We start from the raw sequence: 17,481 nt of genomic DNA on the forward strand, positions 1-17,481 counted from the left end.
AAGATTAACATTAAACAGGGACGAGAGGTGGGTGGGAAAGGGAGAAAGAAGGGAAATTGCATGGAAATGGAAGGAGACCCTCATTGTTATACAAAATTACATATAAGAGGATGTGAGGGGAAAGGAAAAAAAATAAAACAAGGGAGAGAAATGAATTACAGTAGATGGGGTAGAGAGAGAAGATGGGAGGGGAGGGGAGGGGAGGGGAGGGGGCATAGTAAAGGATAGGAAAGGTAGCAGAATACAGCAGTCACTAGTATGGCAATATGTAAAAACGTGGACGTGTAACTGATGTGATACTGCAATCTGTATACGGGGTAAAAATGGGAGTTCATAACCCACTTGAATCTAATGTATGAAATAGGATATGTCAAGAGCTTTGTAATGTTTTGAACAACCAATAAAAAAAAAAGAATTGTAATGCAAAAAAACTACATGTATAATGGCATAAATTAACGTGAACATACTTTTATAGAGAGATACAAAAACTGTGCTCTATATGTATAATAAAGTTTGTTTTGTATTAAAAAAAATGATTTTCACTGTAAACTGAATTAAATAAACCACATCTGAAATGGAGGGAGAGATTTTATAGAAGAGATTAAGCTAAAGTAATTATTTTCGTAAGAAAATAGTGAAATATTTCATAATAAAATAATATAAGTATGGCAATGTAAGTCAGTCTAGTATAATTTTCATTTAAAATAAAAATATAAACAAAACAGAAAATTATTTTTATTTTATCCCCTTGCCTGGATTAATCTTCACATTTTATATACTTATTTGATTTTGATGTAGTTCAAATTTGCTGTGGAACACAATAATTTACAGTAACTCACTCATTGTGAAAATAAATGTTAAGAAGTGAAAAAAAAAAAAAGAAAGAAAGAAATCTGATGATAATTGAATTTTCTTACCCTTACAAATTGCTTGCTCAGTTTGATTTGATATCCAATGAAATACTTGCTTTTTCCTTAACGTTTATTCATTTTACTGGAAATATATCTTGATTTTGGTTGTTCTATAGTATTCTCAGCTACACAGTGTGTTTTTTCAACATGTAGTTTCATATTTTTTTTAATTTAAGGAAAAAATTTTTATATATTTTGGTATCTTTTTGTCCCTTCGTTTTTCTTCTTCAGGGATTCCAGTTTTTTTGTGGCTGAATCTCTTTGTCTTCAATATATGTCACTTTCTCTCAAATTTTTGTCTTTACCTTTTATTGAAAAATTTCCTCCATTTTATCTTCTATTTCTCTTATGGGGTAATCTGTCTTATTTTGTTTACTTTTCTGTTCCTTCCAGCATATTTTTATATTTCATATTTTCTGAAATGATTTTTCTTTTATCTCTGATTATTTCCAAAGTTCTATAATCTTATTTCTGAGTTTTTAAAATTTAGATTATTATTTTCATATCATGTATCATTTTCCTAATGTATTTTAGGTTCTTTTGAAGTAAAGGGTTATGGTTTTGATTTGTTTTTGTGAGCACATCTTTCTAGTGTAGGGATGTTTTAGTGCCTTGTTTTTTCTCTTAGAAATGACTTTGTAAGAGAGTTGGTCTCAATGTTTTTCTGTTTCTCATTTTTATGTGAAAATTCTTTTCCTGAATTTTTATTTAGTTTTGAAACTTTTAAGTTCCAAAACATGTGTTTTGGGATAGCTCTTCTTGAGAAACTAATGTGACTCCATTTTTGAAAAAAGCTTCTACCGCAAAGCCTGTCCAAGGAAGCGGGCATGACCCTTGTCCTTGGAAAAACCCACAGAGCACTCCTAAGCACATACCCACCCTGCTGAGTTGTTTGTCTGCAAATAACAGGAGAGATCTTAGGCACTAGGTGTCCCTGACTCAGTTAGGCTAGGTGAGGACCCATAGCAACCACCTAGCAACCTCCAATCAGCATGAGACAGGGAAAATACCTGGAATGCCAGATGACCCCTAAGTAGTTTATGGTGGTTGATAATGTGTTGGGAAACCATGTAGTTTAGCACGTACACCCCTCGTGGCCTAAACCAATCAGTTCAAACGAATCCCCCTATTGTACTAACCAATCACCCTTACCCAACTTATTCTCGGCAGTGAATGTGCTAATCAATGTTAAGAGTTGTTGTTTGATTTTCCCTTGGTATGGAATGATTTACTGAGTGATGTTGTGACGCATAGAGTATCCCCCCAAAACCTATAAAATCTCACTGAACAAAGGACCGGGACTCACTCCCTGGGACTGCTGCGTCAGGAACAGTTGTGAGTCCAGGCTCGAGCTTGCAATGAAGACTCTTGTGTGCTTGCATCGGATTCGGCTCCTGGAGGTATATTGGGGTCCCACGAATCTGGCATAACATTCTAACTTCACAAACTCCCTCTTCTGTTGTTTTTATGTGTGTTCAGAAAGGTCAGGTTGCTTTATGAGACTTTAAGGGTTCTATTCTCTCCCCCTACCCTCTCTCTACACACACCCCTGCCAATCCCCCTTCCCCCAGTGCTGGGGATTGAAATTGAACTCAGGACTCTGCATATGCTAGGAACTTTTGGTCTTCACAACAGGCCCCTTGTACTCAAGACCTATGACTTGGGCAGAACCTACCCACATGCTTTGCAGTGAATATCCATTGCTATTTGGGGCTTCTCCCTTGCTCAAGTCTGTTAAGCTTGCTTGCTTCTCTTTGCTTTCTCCTGCTTAGATACAGGATATGGGTACAATTCAGGGCTAGTTGTTTGTTTTTGCTTTTGTTTTATTTTTCATACTCCCATATATTTTGAAGTTTGTGTAGATGCCTTGTTCCTAGTGTCATTGCAAATGTTGTCCATGGGCTTTGGTTTTGCTATGTATTTACTTTGTGTTTTTATGGCAAGATTTGGATTTAAAAATATTAAAGATGATGCTGCCACCATCATCTTCCTAGAACCCACTAAATAAATCTGAAATGTTCTTGAAGTAGAATCTCCATTGTTATAAGAATTGGAAATGGCAAGTTGCTATTAACTTCTTAGGTGTTGATAGTTTTATATAACTCCATCCAGCCTCAGGGAACACATTCTCAATGTTACAAAATCCTCTAAAAACTGTATGACAGTGTATTATTTTCAGCTTAGTTCTGGTATGATTAAAGAGATAATATTTGTGTGTCCTATAACCAGTTTAAAGATATTAGGTGTTCCAGGCACTAATAGAAACCAGCTTTTTATTAAAAAAAAAAAAAAAAGAAAACTTGGTATAAAGCTGTTTATAATGTAAATATTACAAAAGTAATATTATTGTTCATATAAAAGGAGGTCTATTTACACAGTGTTTTCACATACATTAGCTCACTTAATCCTCAAAATAACCCTCTTGGGAATATTGTTGTTATGAGTCTCATTATTCAGAATAAGAAGTTGAGCCTAGAGGACATAAGTGACTAAGATTTACTGTCTCTACAGAGACAGTCTTATTGTCTTTATCTGTAAGGATTTACCACAGGATGCTTAGCTTTGGTGACATCCCTGTGAGGTGTGGAGGAAGTATAAACCTGCCTACGTAGCTCCACACTCCCTGAAGTCCCATGGAGTGACAGGCTCTGTGGGAGGATCACTCTCAGGGTGTAGTGAAGTGCCTTGTTTAGTACCTTAAAGACTAAGGGACAGAAGTATCATCTGAACCTAGGTTTCCTGACGCTGGCTCCTGTGGTCTGATTTGTCTTGCGATAACATCTAGTTAAGCGTGGAGCTGCCAAATTTCCATGGGGCCTGCGGCCCTGTGTGGCCCCACGATGCCTGCATGTTTTGGGGACACAAGAACTCCCATGCACAGCGGATGTAGGAGGAGGATGTCAGAACATTTCTGGTGATGGTGGCAGTGCTTCTCACATGTCTACTCCTTAACGCTCTGTGAAGCAGAGAGAAGCCTGTCTTCTATCTCCAGGGAATCTTTTACCACATTTTAATACTTTACCTTCAGATTCACACAAATTTTAAATTCTATTTTGTGTTTCTGTGCTATTTGAATACAAAAAGAATATTTTGCACTATTTATCAGCAGGTAAAATTGTTGTCACAGGGAGAGAAAACGTTTATCCAGGGCTCTTCATACCTTTTGATGTAACATCATTTAGCCCTAAAAGATTCTTCATTTGAAGGCATGAGAGGAAGTGGAGAGGGGTAGGCTGCAGCCACATGAGCAGAATTTGACGACTCTGATAAACATTTGGAATTTAGAAACAGAGGAGCCCATGAAATGGTTCAAGAGCAAAGGAAATGGATCACTTGTGTATTTTAGAGTAATAGTTTCTGAACTTCTTTGTGAAATATATTTCACATGACAATTCAGATACAGATTATATATATATACAAATATATATGTGTATGCACGTGAATGTATATATGAAGTGAATAAAATGAAATTTCACTTACCCTTGTATTTTTCATTCTATTGCATCTAGAAAAGATAATGCAACCCATTAAATTGTTTGAACAACTCTTAAAGGGATGCGCCTCATATTTTTTTGATTACTTTGGAGTCAGTATGAAGAAAAGATGGTGGAAGGGAGACATTAAGACCACTCAAAGTATAGACATACAAGAATATTTAGAATATACAGAAAGACAGTGGCAGTAGTGTAGAGCTAAAATCCACAGGAACTTGTTACCAATTGCCCATGAAGATGACTGCTTTTCTGGCATGAATGAATGCTTATTATATTTACTGATAGAAGGAATGCAGAAAATACACATTTGAAAAGGAATTCCAGTTGGAAGTGACTTTGTAGCAGGCCAGAGGAATGGATAGTCCTGAGGGGAGCAGAGAGGCTAGGTAGCTGGATAGAAGAGTAGTTGGAGGTCAGAAAAATGTGAACAGGAGAAAGTTAGGACTTAAGCATATTGGTCCTAACTGAAGCCAAAGGAATGAAGATAAGGTTGCCAGCACGAGTGTAAAGAGTCAAAACAAGAAGAGTACCAAGGAGAGATCCCTAAAGAATATGTTCATTTAAGAGGAGGCAGAAAAAGAAGAGCCTACAACAGAAACTGAGAAGCAAACCAGGAGAGTAGAGTCATGTAAGCCAATGGAGAACTTTCCAAGGAGGGAGTAGTCAGCACTGTCCAATGCTAGAGAACGTTCTAGTAAGATAAGACTTAGCAATTAGAAGGATATCATGTCCTGGGAGTTATCAACAAAAAGAAGCGGTAGTTGAGACAAGCAGTTGTGGGGAGAAGGTCATGGAAAGTCACAGTTGTGCCTGGGAGGTGGTAAGAGATGAGTAACCTTACACCTGACAGAGCACTCAGGAGCAGGGAAGGTTTGGGTGTCCCAGGGAGGTAGGTGGCACCCAGGAAATCTGTCAGCATTGCGCAATTGCAAACTTTACTCAGATTCAGAACAGGTCTGCCGTTTCTGTAGAGGAGGTTGGTGAGAGTGAGCTGGGAGCTCCATCCTAAGTTAGTGGCAGTTCTAGCCAGATCTCCAAAGCTGCGCTCTCATGGCACAGGGATTAAAGCAGGTACCAACTCTGGTATGCAAAGAGCAAAACAGACTCCGGACATAAGGCAGAGCGCCACTTATGTGAACAGGTAAGATGCTGCAGTTCCTACTTGCTGAGACAGGAATGCTTCAGAGAGTTTGGATGAGTGCAATAGTCTACAGGCCATTAGCCACCACCAAATTACAACTCTCCTTCCTTTTTCTAAAGTGCCTCTACCCACTCCCTCCATGGCTTCTCACAGGCTCACTGAGCTAGTTTTGATGTCTTACTCTTCTTTCACGTTCAATGCATTGAAAAAAATCTTTATACGTTTACATTTTTGTTTGCTTGTTAGTCATTTTAGCCTTTTTGAAAATTAAACTCTTGCAGTATTTATATTTCAAATTAAAGAAAATGTGATACTTGTCCTAATCATTGATTGCCTTCTCTCTCTCTCTCTCTCTCTCTCTCTCTCTCTCTCTCTATCTGAATTAAATCTTTGAACTTCTGGATAAATATGTCACTTGATTTTAGGCTAAAAATTATTTATTGAGTGCCTACTTTGGGCAAGGAGTTTACAGCCATTAACTTCCCTATGCAAAGAATGTGAAATGTGTCTGTTGTTTAATAGTGTCATAAATTTATTGTAAATTCAGTTCATTGGCATAAATAATCCCCAAGATGTGTAGGAAGTTTAGTCATTTGACTTAATCCTGTAAACTCTAAGCTTAATGGGCTGAGTTCTGAGTAGAATTAGGAAAAATGAAATAGCAGTTTTTATACCCCAGGCTTTTTTTAAATACATAAATACTATATTTGTTGGAGAGAATTTATACACTGCATTAATAATTCAAATGGAGCAGAGGTATACCCATTAAAAAGCTTTTTAATCTTCTTTCTGGAGAATAAAAGATGATATTGGGCAACCAGAGGAAGGGGAGTTTCTCAGATTCTATTACCCTTTCTCCCCTAGGAGCCTGCCTACTCCTTTCTCTGTACTCGAGCCTCTCTGCTCCCCTCAGGACTATCCATTCCTCTGGCCTGCCCCTCCTTCCATAGGACAATTTATTTCAAATAGGATCCTCTTCTCCAATTATCCTGCCTGAGAAGACTCAAAAAGTGAGAGAGGGAAATCTTTTATCTTGGCTGAACTTTCTCTCAGAGAGTAACTGAAGGCAATGTGTAGCAAATTAATAAAAGAGTGCATTATTCTGCTTAGGCTGCCAATATAAAGGGCCACAAAACTGGTGGCTTTAACAACAGACACCAATTCTCACAATTCCAGAAGCTAGGAGTCTAAGATCAAAGTGTTAGCAGGTTTGGTTTCTTCTTAGATGTCTCTCTTTGGCTTATAGATGGCTCTTTTCTCTCTCCACCTTCACATGGTGTTTTCCAAGCACTCTGTTTCTGTATTAGTCAACTTTTTGTTGCTATGATCAAAATACTTGACACAAACATCTTAAAGGAGAAAAAGGTTTTTTGGTTCATGTTTTCAGAAGTTACAGCCCATGGCTGGCTCGCTCCATCTCTTTGGGCCTGAGGTGAGGCAGAACATGATGATAAAAGAGTGTGGCAGAGGGAATATTGCTCAGCTCATTGCTCTGAAAAGGAGAGAGAAAGTAAGGAGAGAGAAGATATAGTCACCAAGGGCACACCATCAGTGATCTACTTTCTCTGACCATGCCCCACCTGCCTATAGTCCATTCTATTATTAATTCATCAAATGGATTAATCCACTGATGAGGTTAGGGCCATCATGATCCAATCATTTCCTGAAAGGCCCAGCTCTGAGCATTGCTGCACTGGGACCAAGCAGACTTTATGGGATATTCCAGAAACAAACCATAACAGTGTCCTATTTTAATTAACATCACAGATATTTTCATAACATCATGAATTCAGTTACTTAATTGTACTGAGAGCAGAAAGATTTTGTATTTGTGGCCCCTGGAAGAGTCTCAGAGGCTACCAACATTTTTTTTTAATAAGAGCATCTTAGTTTTTATTTTACTGTGTAGTTACTGTTGTCTGTTTGAAACACCCTTGACTGGGTGTACTCAATGCCCAGAAAACGTTTATATAAATAGTTTTAAAAGGGTAAAGAAAGTTGGTAAAAGAGGAAAGACAAGAAATCTTTAAGATTCACTTAGCTGACAGAAAAGAGAAAATCTAAATATTCCTTTCCCTCTTTTGAGTAAGAAGCAAGCTCCACACATTTGAATTAGCTCAAAGAGAAAGACTGCTTGAGACTGACAGAAACTGAATAGGAGCCACCTTAGTGAAACTCTGGTCTAATAAGGCTATTTCCCAGCCAGGAAGTTCTCAGAGTTACACAGAGGACTAGGGGTCCCCAGCCCTCTTCCCAGCTGTCTGCGGCTTTCAACAGTAGTGCCAGAGTAGGGCTCTTTGTATTCTGAGTCCAGCTGTACCTGCCCAGGAGGGTCTCACTTCTCTATGGGGTCAGTAACTCTATCCAGTTCTGCTTCCAAGCTTCCCCCACATCCCTTTTATCCCAGGAGGCTGCTGTGGATGAGGACCGGTACCCTTACCTTTATTTCATCCATGGTTGCTTTACCATTGATTGATTGATGGATCTATCAAGCTGTTCTAGACCTCCCAAGGCACTCCTTGGCCAAGTCCATTTATGCTTTCTGAGTCTAAATTTATCTGAAAAATGTGGAAATTCATCAAGATGATCTCTGTGATTCCTTTTCACCGTAATAACTAATGTTATTAGTCTATGCTTCCATTTCAGACTTAAATGCAGATTTTTTAAAATCCCCTCCATAATTACAAAAGAAAAAAATATAAATGCCTTTGACTAACAGAAAAAGTACCTTTCTTCCTAAGGCTTTAAGGTTTTATTTCCTTCCTTAGAATTCTTAAAAAAAAATTTTTTTTAATTGGTGCATTATAATTATACATAATAGTGGGGTTTTTAAAGGCTCATTTTAGATGGAAAATTTAAGCTTACTTCAATGTTGAGTCCTCAACTCATTCCCCTGCTCTGCCTTGAGCCACTTTTGTTTATAAAGGCAACTTACAACTACACAGAAGCAGAAACTATCTCTGTCAATGACAATAGTAGGTTCACTACCAAGTATCAGGCTAAAAACCACATAGGTAGGTTTGAAAAACACAAGTGAAAAAATTCAAAACGGCTACCTGTAAACAGCACTGTCAGCAGAGCTTTGCTTTCCCTTTTTAAACTAGAATTGGTACTTGTTTTCTGATGCTCTTTGTTCAGTCCTGCGGACTATTTCCCTCAGACATTCACAGGCCAAGTGGCTTTGCTGTTTTCGCCTGTCGCCCACTCCTTGCCCACAGGTGCCCGCCCTCCTCCTCCTCCCGCTGACTCAGCTGCCCAGCCTCCGCCCACGCAGGCTTAGGGACCCACAAGGCTTGCCTCCTCCAGCTGCTTCTCCCACAAACCCACCCACTCCTCTTTCCTCCTTCACACAGGTGGAGGTAGTCACACTCCCACTGCTCAACAAACAAAGCACAATACTGTTCTAGGGAGATTTTTTTTTCTAATAGCCCTATGGGTTTTTAGAAATATATCAACAAGCTTTAAAGCACAATAAGCAGTTGATAAAGTTATTTTATTCTTAGATTCTTTCACCCAAATTTCCTCATACATAAGAATTGGATTTTCTATTTTTAAAAACTCTACCAAAATGTATATACACTTGGCGTGTTGTAACTTTTTTCATTGAGAACAGATGCCCTATCTTTTTGTCCAAATTAAAATATTTTACTCACATTTTGAAGTGAATGGCTGCACCGATGAGACAATGGCTCATCGGGATGGTTATTTGTGATGATGGTGTCTGAGCTATAGCTGGCATCAACAGTCTGCCTGACAAGATTAATTGGCTGTGAATTATGCCGGAGCAATTCCAGAGCCAACACCAGAAACAAGGACCAGCCCACTCATCAGAACCCTGCCAAAGCCTTCCAGCTCTGTGGAGCTGCCCCAGGGGAGGCCCAGGCCAGCCTCTGTTGCTTTTATGCATTTTTAAGGCTACCAGAATGGCCCTTCCCAAGTCATCCTGGTGTTGCTATGCCTGACATTCCAGAAAGAGAGATTCAGTCCTGAAACCTCTCAGTATTTAAAATGTGAAGGATTAGAAAGATGTTGCTGGAGTTTCTTTCCATTCATGGCAACTATTTTTATCTTTTTTTGGGGAGCTCAGATTTTATGCCACATGGTGTGAACAGAATCAGTTCTGATATATTACAAATCTACTCTTAAAAGGAAATATGAGCAAATAATGGATTCTGAGAATTTCCCAACTGGTTTGTGTTTACATATATAGTTTTGTTTTGTTTCTCAATCATAACATGAAGTCTTCAAGGAAAGGCTGAGGCTATTTGGCCTCCTTGTTAATCTCTCCAAGGTCTAGCACAATGCCTGATGTGTAGTAGCATTTGATCAACAACCAAATATTATTTCATATCCCTGGTAATTTCTCATTAGCCCTAAACTGTAGAGCCAAATTTATTCCACCAGTCTTTTTAATTTTAACGTAACTATTCTTTCCTTTAAATTTCCACAAAACTTTATGGAAAGGACAAGTGGGAGCTAAAAACTTTATATGCTCACATGTATTTTATTACTTTCTCTCCTGTAATATATTTAATCTTAAAACTCTTATTGGCTCATCAGGACTTTTGAGACAGATCTCTCTATGATTTAACTTTATATGCTCATGAAAAGCAAAGTTTCTCACTTTAAAAATTCCTTATATAAAAAGATGCAAGGGAGGTAGAAAAGCAAAAAATGAATACCTCCGGCCCATTTCATAGCTGCAGTGGTGATATGACTGCCACCAAATCTCAAGTTGTTAACTTACAGCTAAGGATCACACAGTGAGCACCGTATACCTTTCTTCTTAATGGAGATCAGAAGAGGGGTTATGAGTAGGTAAGATGGTTCAATAAATATGCTGTTTTGGATTTGGTTTGCCTGTGTCCCTCCAAGGGCTCATATTTTGGAAACTTGGTTTTGAGCATAGCAACCTTAGGAGGTGGTAGAACCTTTAGGAGGTGGAATTTAATGGGAAGCAATTGTGTCATTGGGGATACTGCCCTCAGAAGGAATTAATGTACTGGTCATGAGACCCTAGTTAGTTCCCATGGGAGGGGTTGTTATAAAAGAGTGGGCCTGACCCTTCCCTGCTCTCTGGTTTCCAGTATCACCATGTGGTCTCTCCCTCTAACACTTGTTTCTGCTATCCTGCCATCTGCCATCATGTGATGTAGTTTTAGAGCAAGTACCAAGCCTTGAATTTCCAGAACTGTGAGCTAAATAAACCTCTGTTTAATACATTACTAAGCCTCAGCTATTTTGTCATAGCAACAGAAAATGGACTAATTCAAACTGTTTGTTGGGAAGAGAACGGAGGATGGTTATCATTACTAATTGGAGAGAAAGCCACAGCCTAGAATGTGTAGTAGGCATAAGCAATGTATTTTATAGTGAAGAACCTGAAAACATAGCTCAAGATTTGGAGTTACCAGTTTTGGCAGAGAGAGGGGGTGAAGTATGGGTATAAAGTTTGAGATAAGTTGAAAGCTTGATATGGAACAGCCTACTACTCGTGTTCCCCAGGCAGAGAAAATCAGCAACCAGGTTACTCCCACCTGCCCCAGGAAGCTTGTGCAGCAGAGAAACCAGGTCTTTTAGAAGAAGGGCTTAGCTACGGGGATGAAAACAATGAAACAGACTGTAAGTGTGCATCAGGAATGGTTGGATTTTCTGTGCTGTCTCCCCACCACACAGTCAAAGCTCTGTTTGTCAGGCAATTAACCCCTGGGCCAGCATTTTACAAACTGAGTTATGAAATAAGTTATGATTAATGGATTATAAAATCAGTTTAATGGGTCACAATCAACATTTTCATGCTTTAGTTCCCAAAGAAGCAAATTTTGAGATAGAGAGTTCAGAATGTCTATTAGGGGATGCCATTGGGATCCATGTCTGGGAAGCTGTAGAATTGGACAAAGGGAAAAGCATAGCTGTGATGCCAAGTCCATGACTGCTTCAGCCAACCTTGGAGCACTGGTGGCTCTCTGGAGTTGTCCCAATTGAGGCTAATATGGCTAGGCTTTTTCCCTTGTTATGAAATGAATTGTATCCCCAAAACTCTTATGTTGAAGTCCCAACACCCAGTACCTAAGAATGTAACCTTATTTGGAGACAAATTCTTTTAAAAGGCAATATGGTTAAAATGAAGCTTTTGGGCAGGGGAGCCCTAATCCCAGAAGACTGGTTACCTTCTAAGAAGAGAAAGCAACAAACACTGGCACAAAGAACACATGCAACCAAAACAAAAACAAAAACACAAAACGGCCCTGTGAGAACATAGTGAGAGCCAAGGAGAGAGGCTAAACCTCTGAGAGCCACTGTAGCTGTGAAAAAAGTAAATTTTTATTGTTTAAGTCACCTAGTCTGTGTTATTTTGTTTTGGCAGCCCTAGAAAACTAATCCATCCTTCTTGATGGATATGGCCATAGAAAGTGTGACCCTAGGCAAGGCAGGTCTGCATTGAGGCAATCCTCACCGGGGATGACAGCTTAACAGACCCCCAGCAGCACTCTCAGACTGAGGTGCTTAGTCCTTTCACTGCAGAGGGGCCTATTGGTGCATCATAAGGTCCACCACAAGCATGAAAGAAAATAAAACTCAATTGACATACAGAAAATGTCAGCATATATAACAGAAAAAGGAAATATTGTTCCATGAAACCTTTTTCATATATATAAATATATGTGGATGTGTATTGATTGGGACTTGATAGAAAATAATCTTACTGACAAAAATATTCAAGAGTCACTTCCCTAGGCAAGAAACTAGAGAATGTTTTTCTTCTGAAAGGCTAAACAGACCCAGAAAAGAGACAAAATGTTTTCTTCCCTAACATGCAAAGGGAAGCCCAATACTCTACAAACCCCACCCACCCACACAGAGCTCCTCTTCAGCTGTTTAGCACCATCATTAACATGAATAGACAAAAAGGACCACCAGATGTGTAAGGCACACCTCTAACCTAAAAGAGAGGATTCATTGAACACAAGGGGGAAACTATAGAGAACAGAAAAACACTGTTTAAATGCTCTTTTATCTTCAAAATTATGAGATTTGTATTTATAAAATGAAATCAGAATCCATGATAAAAGACCAATTAAGAAAAAAGAGAGGACAAGTGGGAGCTAAAAATATAATTTTTAAAACGTCAGTGAAATAGTAGAAGATAAAGTTAAGGAAATTGGCTAAAAATAGAGACAAAAGATGAGTAGATGAGCAATAAGAATATATGAAACTTAAAGAATCAATCCGGTAGGTATAAAGTCTGACTAGAAGGAGCTTCAAAAACAGAAGAAATGGAGGGGAAAATATAAAGGAAATTTCTCAGAACTGGAGGCCATATCTCAAAATTGAAAATGCCTACCAAGAACTCAGCACAACAAATAAAAATGGGCCCACACTAAGACACATCTCTGAGAAGTGTACTGGGAATAATGACAGAAAGCTTGCAAAAGCTTCCATAAAAAGAAAAGAAGAATGAGTCTTATGCTAAAAATAAAAATCAGAATACATCAGACTTCCCAACTTCAATATTGAACTAGAGAAAGCAATGAGCAATGCCTTAAGAATTATAAGGAATGCGTATTTTTTTTTTAACCCTAGGATGCAATACCCAGCCAAACTATCAATGAAGTGTTGGGGGTTAGAAGGGAGGTTAACTTGAGCCCCACAGCTCTTGGGGTAGGTTTCCCCCTGGGTCAGCATCCTCTGGCCAAAAGCATCCAAACTTTTTTTACCCAGAAATGTACAATTACTATGATTTTCTTGAGTGTCATGCCATAGAAAGGGTTGGAGAGCACTGTCTTACATGGGTACCATAAAAACATATTCATAAGAATTCATAGTCATTTAGGTACTCTTTTTCAGTTGTTTACTTACTGAATTAATAATAGAAGTATAGTCAGTCCTTGGTGTTCACAGATTCAATCAACTCTGGATCAAAATATTCAGAAAAAAAAATTCTGAGCATGTACATGCTCTTTTTCCCTTGTCATTTTCCCTAAATAATAAAGTGTAACAAGTATTTGCATAGCTGAGTGTCAGGTTTTATAAGTGATTTGAGATGATTTAAAGTGTATGGGAAAATATGAGTAGGTTATGCAAATACTATGTAATTTATATAAACAACTTGAGCATCCATGTTGTTGGTATCCGGGAGGTGGGGATGGGTAAAGGGATAAGGTTGGAAAGAGGACTGCTGTTAAATTTGCATGTCTTTAAATAACTTTTTATGTTATCAAATCTGAATGGAAATCACATAATGTTAAGTTTATGAAAGAGTTTGGATTAAGTTCATCTATAAGTAATTAATAGAGACCCAAGAACGTAGTTTAAGTAATTAAATCAATACTCTTCCCTGCAAACAGACCTCTAGCTTCGTTGTCATCAGAATGCCTGGCTACCTTTAGCTTTTGCCGTTGCACTGCTAAGGAGTGAGGCTCCTCCTCAGGGAGCATGAGCCAGCACATCCACACCCCAGGGGCCTTTCAGAGAGACTTTTAATTCCATTGGGTCTTAGTGTGTGGAATTAGTCACATGGCTACACAAAGCTACAAACATGGTTGCAAATTGTGGACTTCAGCTCAATGGCCATCTTAAAATAGAAGTTCTATTAATTTGAGAGAGAAGGGGAGAATGGATATTTGGTAGGCTACCAGCAGTTTTCACAACATGTTTTAGTAACTGCCATGTAATTCCCTTCAAACAAAACCAATCTGTCAATTAGATGTTTTATATATACTGCTAGGCTAACATACGCACTAAAGAGTACCACTTTGCAAATCCTTTATTTGGAGTCTTAATTGCATATTTTTGTAGGATTTAATAAATTATATTCAACACAGGTAGGGAGTAAAAACTCAGATTCTGAAGTTGCCTGCCTGGCTTCCATTTTATTAACTTAGGAAAATTACTTAAATACTCTGAAATTTAGTTTTCATTTTTATAAGATGGTGATAATAATAATCATACCCATCTAATAAGATTTGAGAGAACTAAGTACATTAATATATTTAAACTATTTAGAATAGTGTCTGGTAAATCATAAATGTTCAACAAACGTTAGCTATTAGTATTTTTGAGTATTTTTGCAGGGGAGATATTTATGGAGATTCAATCCAGGGTTACTTTACCACTTAGCTGTATCCCCAGGCCTTTTGATTTTTGAGACGGAGTCTCACTAAGTTGCTTAAGGCCTCAGTAATTTGCTGAGGCTGGCCTCGAACTGACAATCTTTCTGCCTCAACCTCCCAAGTCACTGGGACTACAGGTATGTACCATCACACTTGGCCAGTATCTTTTTGTTTAACAATCTTTTTTCTTCAAAGTTACAGGTAGCCGTGATGATCTGAGTCTCTATTAAGAATTTCCAATCAGACTGCCCACACCAGGCTGCACGGGACCCAGGCTCACAGTAGAGCCTGTCAGCCTGTCCACCCCTCCACCGGTGGGGCAGATACCCGCCAGAGGCTAACCTCGGATGCAGGACCACCCCTTCCAATCAGCAGACTACACTGGGAGGTCAAGCTGAGCATCCCAGATCCACCCAAGCTGACTTGTGCAGGACCCAGGTCCAAGATGCAGTAGCATACATTGAGGGACACCAGCAGGGTCTGGAAGCCCAACATCAAGATGAGGTATAGACAATCTGCACGGGTACTATAAGAATATAGGGAAGAAACTGTAATATCTCAGATCCACACTGCAAGAAAGGAAGACACATAGACAACATGGAAAAAAAAAAAAAGGAGGAAAGTGCCCCAACCAAACCAGGACACTATAATAACAGAACCCATGGACAGTGAAGTTGATGAAATGTCAGAGAAGGAATTCAGATGGTTCATAATTAAATTGATCTGTGAACTAAAGAATGACCTAAAGCAGCAAATACAAGCAAAAATTGATCACTCCAACAATGAGATAAGAGAGCAAATACAGGTAGCAAAAGATGAGAGAGAGAGAGAGAGACTGACTCTGAAAAAGAAAAAACAGAAATCCTCGAAACGAAGGAAACAATAAGTCAAATAAAAAACTCAATAGAAAGCATAACCAACAGACTAGATCACTTGGAAGAAAGAACATCAGATAATGAAGACAAAGTATACAGTCTACAAAATGAAGTTGATCACACAGTCAAGATGGTAAGAAACCATGAACAGAACATCTAAGAATTATGGGACAGCATCAAAAGACCAAATCTAAGAGTTACTGGGATAGAGGAAGGCAGAGAGTTTCAAACCAAAGGAATGCACAATCTCTTCAATGAGATAATATAAAATTTGCCAAGCATGAAAAACAAATTGTAAAACCAAATACAAGAGGCTTACAAGACACCAAATGTATAAAATTACAATAGATCTACACCAAGGCACATTATAATGAAAATGTCTAGGGTACAGAATTAAGATAGAATCTTAAAAGCCACAAGAGAGAAGAATCAGATCACATATAGGGGGAGACCAATTCGTATCTCAGCAGATTTTTCAACCCAGACCCTCAAAGCCAGGAGATCGTGGAACAACATATACCAAGCTCTGAAAGAAAATGGATGCCAACCAAGAATCTTATATCCAGCAAAACTAAGCTTTAGATTTGATGATGAAATAAAAACATTCCATGATAAACAAAAGTAAAAGAATTTACAACTAGAAAGCCTACACTACAGAACATCCTCAGAAAAATATTCCAAGAAGAGGAAATGAAAATCAGCAGAGGGAGGTATTACATACACTAAAGGAACATCTAATCAGAGGAGAAACCAGGTCACGTTAAATATAACCAAAAATAAACAAAATGGCTGGGAATACAAATCATGTCTCAATAATAACCCTGAATGTTAATGGCCTAAGTCAAAAGACATAGACATAGACTAGCAGATTGTATTAAAAAAAAAAAAAAAGACCCAACAATATGCTGCATCTCATAGGAAAAGACAGTCACAGACTGAAGGTTAAGGGTTGGAAAAATTATACCATTCACATGGACTGCGGAAGCAAGTAGGGTTTCCATCCTCATATCAAATAAAGTAGACTTCAAACTAAAGTCAATCAAAAAGAATAAAGAAGGACACTGCATACTGCTCAAGGGAACCACACACCAACAAGACTTAACAATTATAAGTATATATATGCCCCCCAAGTGGAGCATCTACATTCATCAAACAAACTCTTCTCAAGGTCAAGAGTCAAATAGACCACAACACAATAATTTTGGGTGACTTTAACATACCTCTTTCATCACTAGATAGATCTTCCAAACAAAAGCTGAACAAAGAAACTGTAGAACTAATAATACAATTCATCCTTCAATAAGAGAATACACTTTCTTCTCAGCAGCACATGGATCCATCTCTAAAATAGACCATATGCTATGCCACAAAGCAACTCTTAGCAAATATAAAAAAGTAGAGATACTACCCTGCATTGTATCAGATCATAATGGAATGAAATTGGAAATAAATGATAAAATAAGAAATAAAATCCACTCCAACACTTGGAGACTAAATATTATGCTACTGAATAAACAATGGGTTGCAGAAGACATCAAGGAGGAGATTAAAATATTTTTAGAGGTGAATGAGAACACAGATACAACATATCAAAATCTCTGGGAAACGATGAAAGCAATTCTAAGAGGAAAGTTCATTGCATGGAGCTCACTCCTTAAAAGAAGAAAAAGTCAACAAATAAATTAGTTAACATTACATCTCAAAGCCCTAGAAAAAGAAGAACAAATCAACACCAAAATCAGCAGAAGACAGGAAATAATTAAAATCCAAGCTGAAATGAATGAAATTGAAACAAAAGAAACAAGTGAAAAAATTTACAGAACAAAAAGTTGTTTCTTTGAAAAAATAAATAAAATTGGCAGACCCTTGGCCATGCGAATGAAGAGAAGGAGATAGAAAACTCAAATCACTAACATACGTGATGAAAAAGGAAATATCACAACAAAG

General features: G+C 38.1%; 2 long non-coding RNA genes across 3 annotated transcripts; one reads left to right on the top strand and one right to left on the bottom strand.

The window, feature by feature from the left end:
* The first annotated feature begins 5,374 nt into the window (after nt 1–5,374).
* Nucleotides 5,375–15,498, top strand: LOC125618158. The gene is made up of 2 exons (XR_007349400.1): nt 5,375–5,546; nt 14,855–15,498. It is a non-coding gene; the product is annotated as an uncharacterized LOC125618158 (long non-coding RNA).
* Nucleotides 5,926–11,320, bottom strand: LOC125618157. 2 transcript variants are annotated; one of them, XR_007349399.1, is made up of 3 exons: nt 9,200–11,320; nt 7,987–8,104; nt 5,926–7,038 (listed from the first exon to the last, which is right to left on the bottom strand). It is a non-coding gene; the product is annotated as an uncharacterized LOC125618157 (long non-coding RNA). The 2 variants fall into 2 exon arrangements; XR_007349398.1 differs by lacking the exon at nt 9,200–11,320 and adding an exon at nt 8,603–8,738.
* Nucleotides 15,499–17,481: the final 1,983 nt, after the last annotated feature.

The sequence above is a fragment of the Marmota marmota genome, unplaced genomic scaffold (genome assembly GCF_001458135.2).
Source record: "Marmota marmota marmota unplaced genomic scaffold, marMar, whole genome shotgun sequence".
Classification (NCBI taxonomy): Eukaryota; Metazoa; Chordata; class Mammalia; order Rodentia; family Sciuridae; genus Marmota; species Marmota marmota.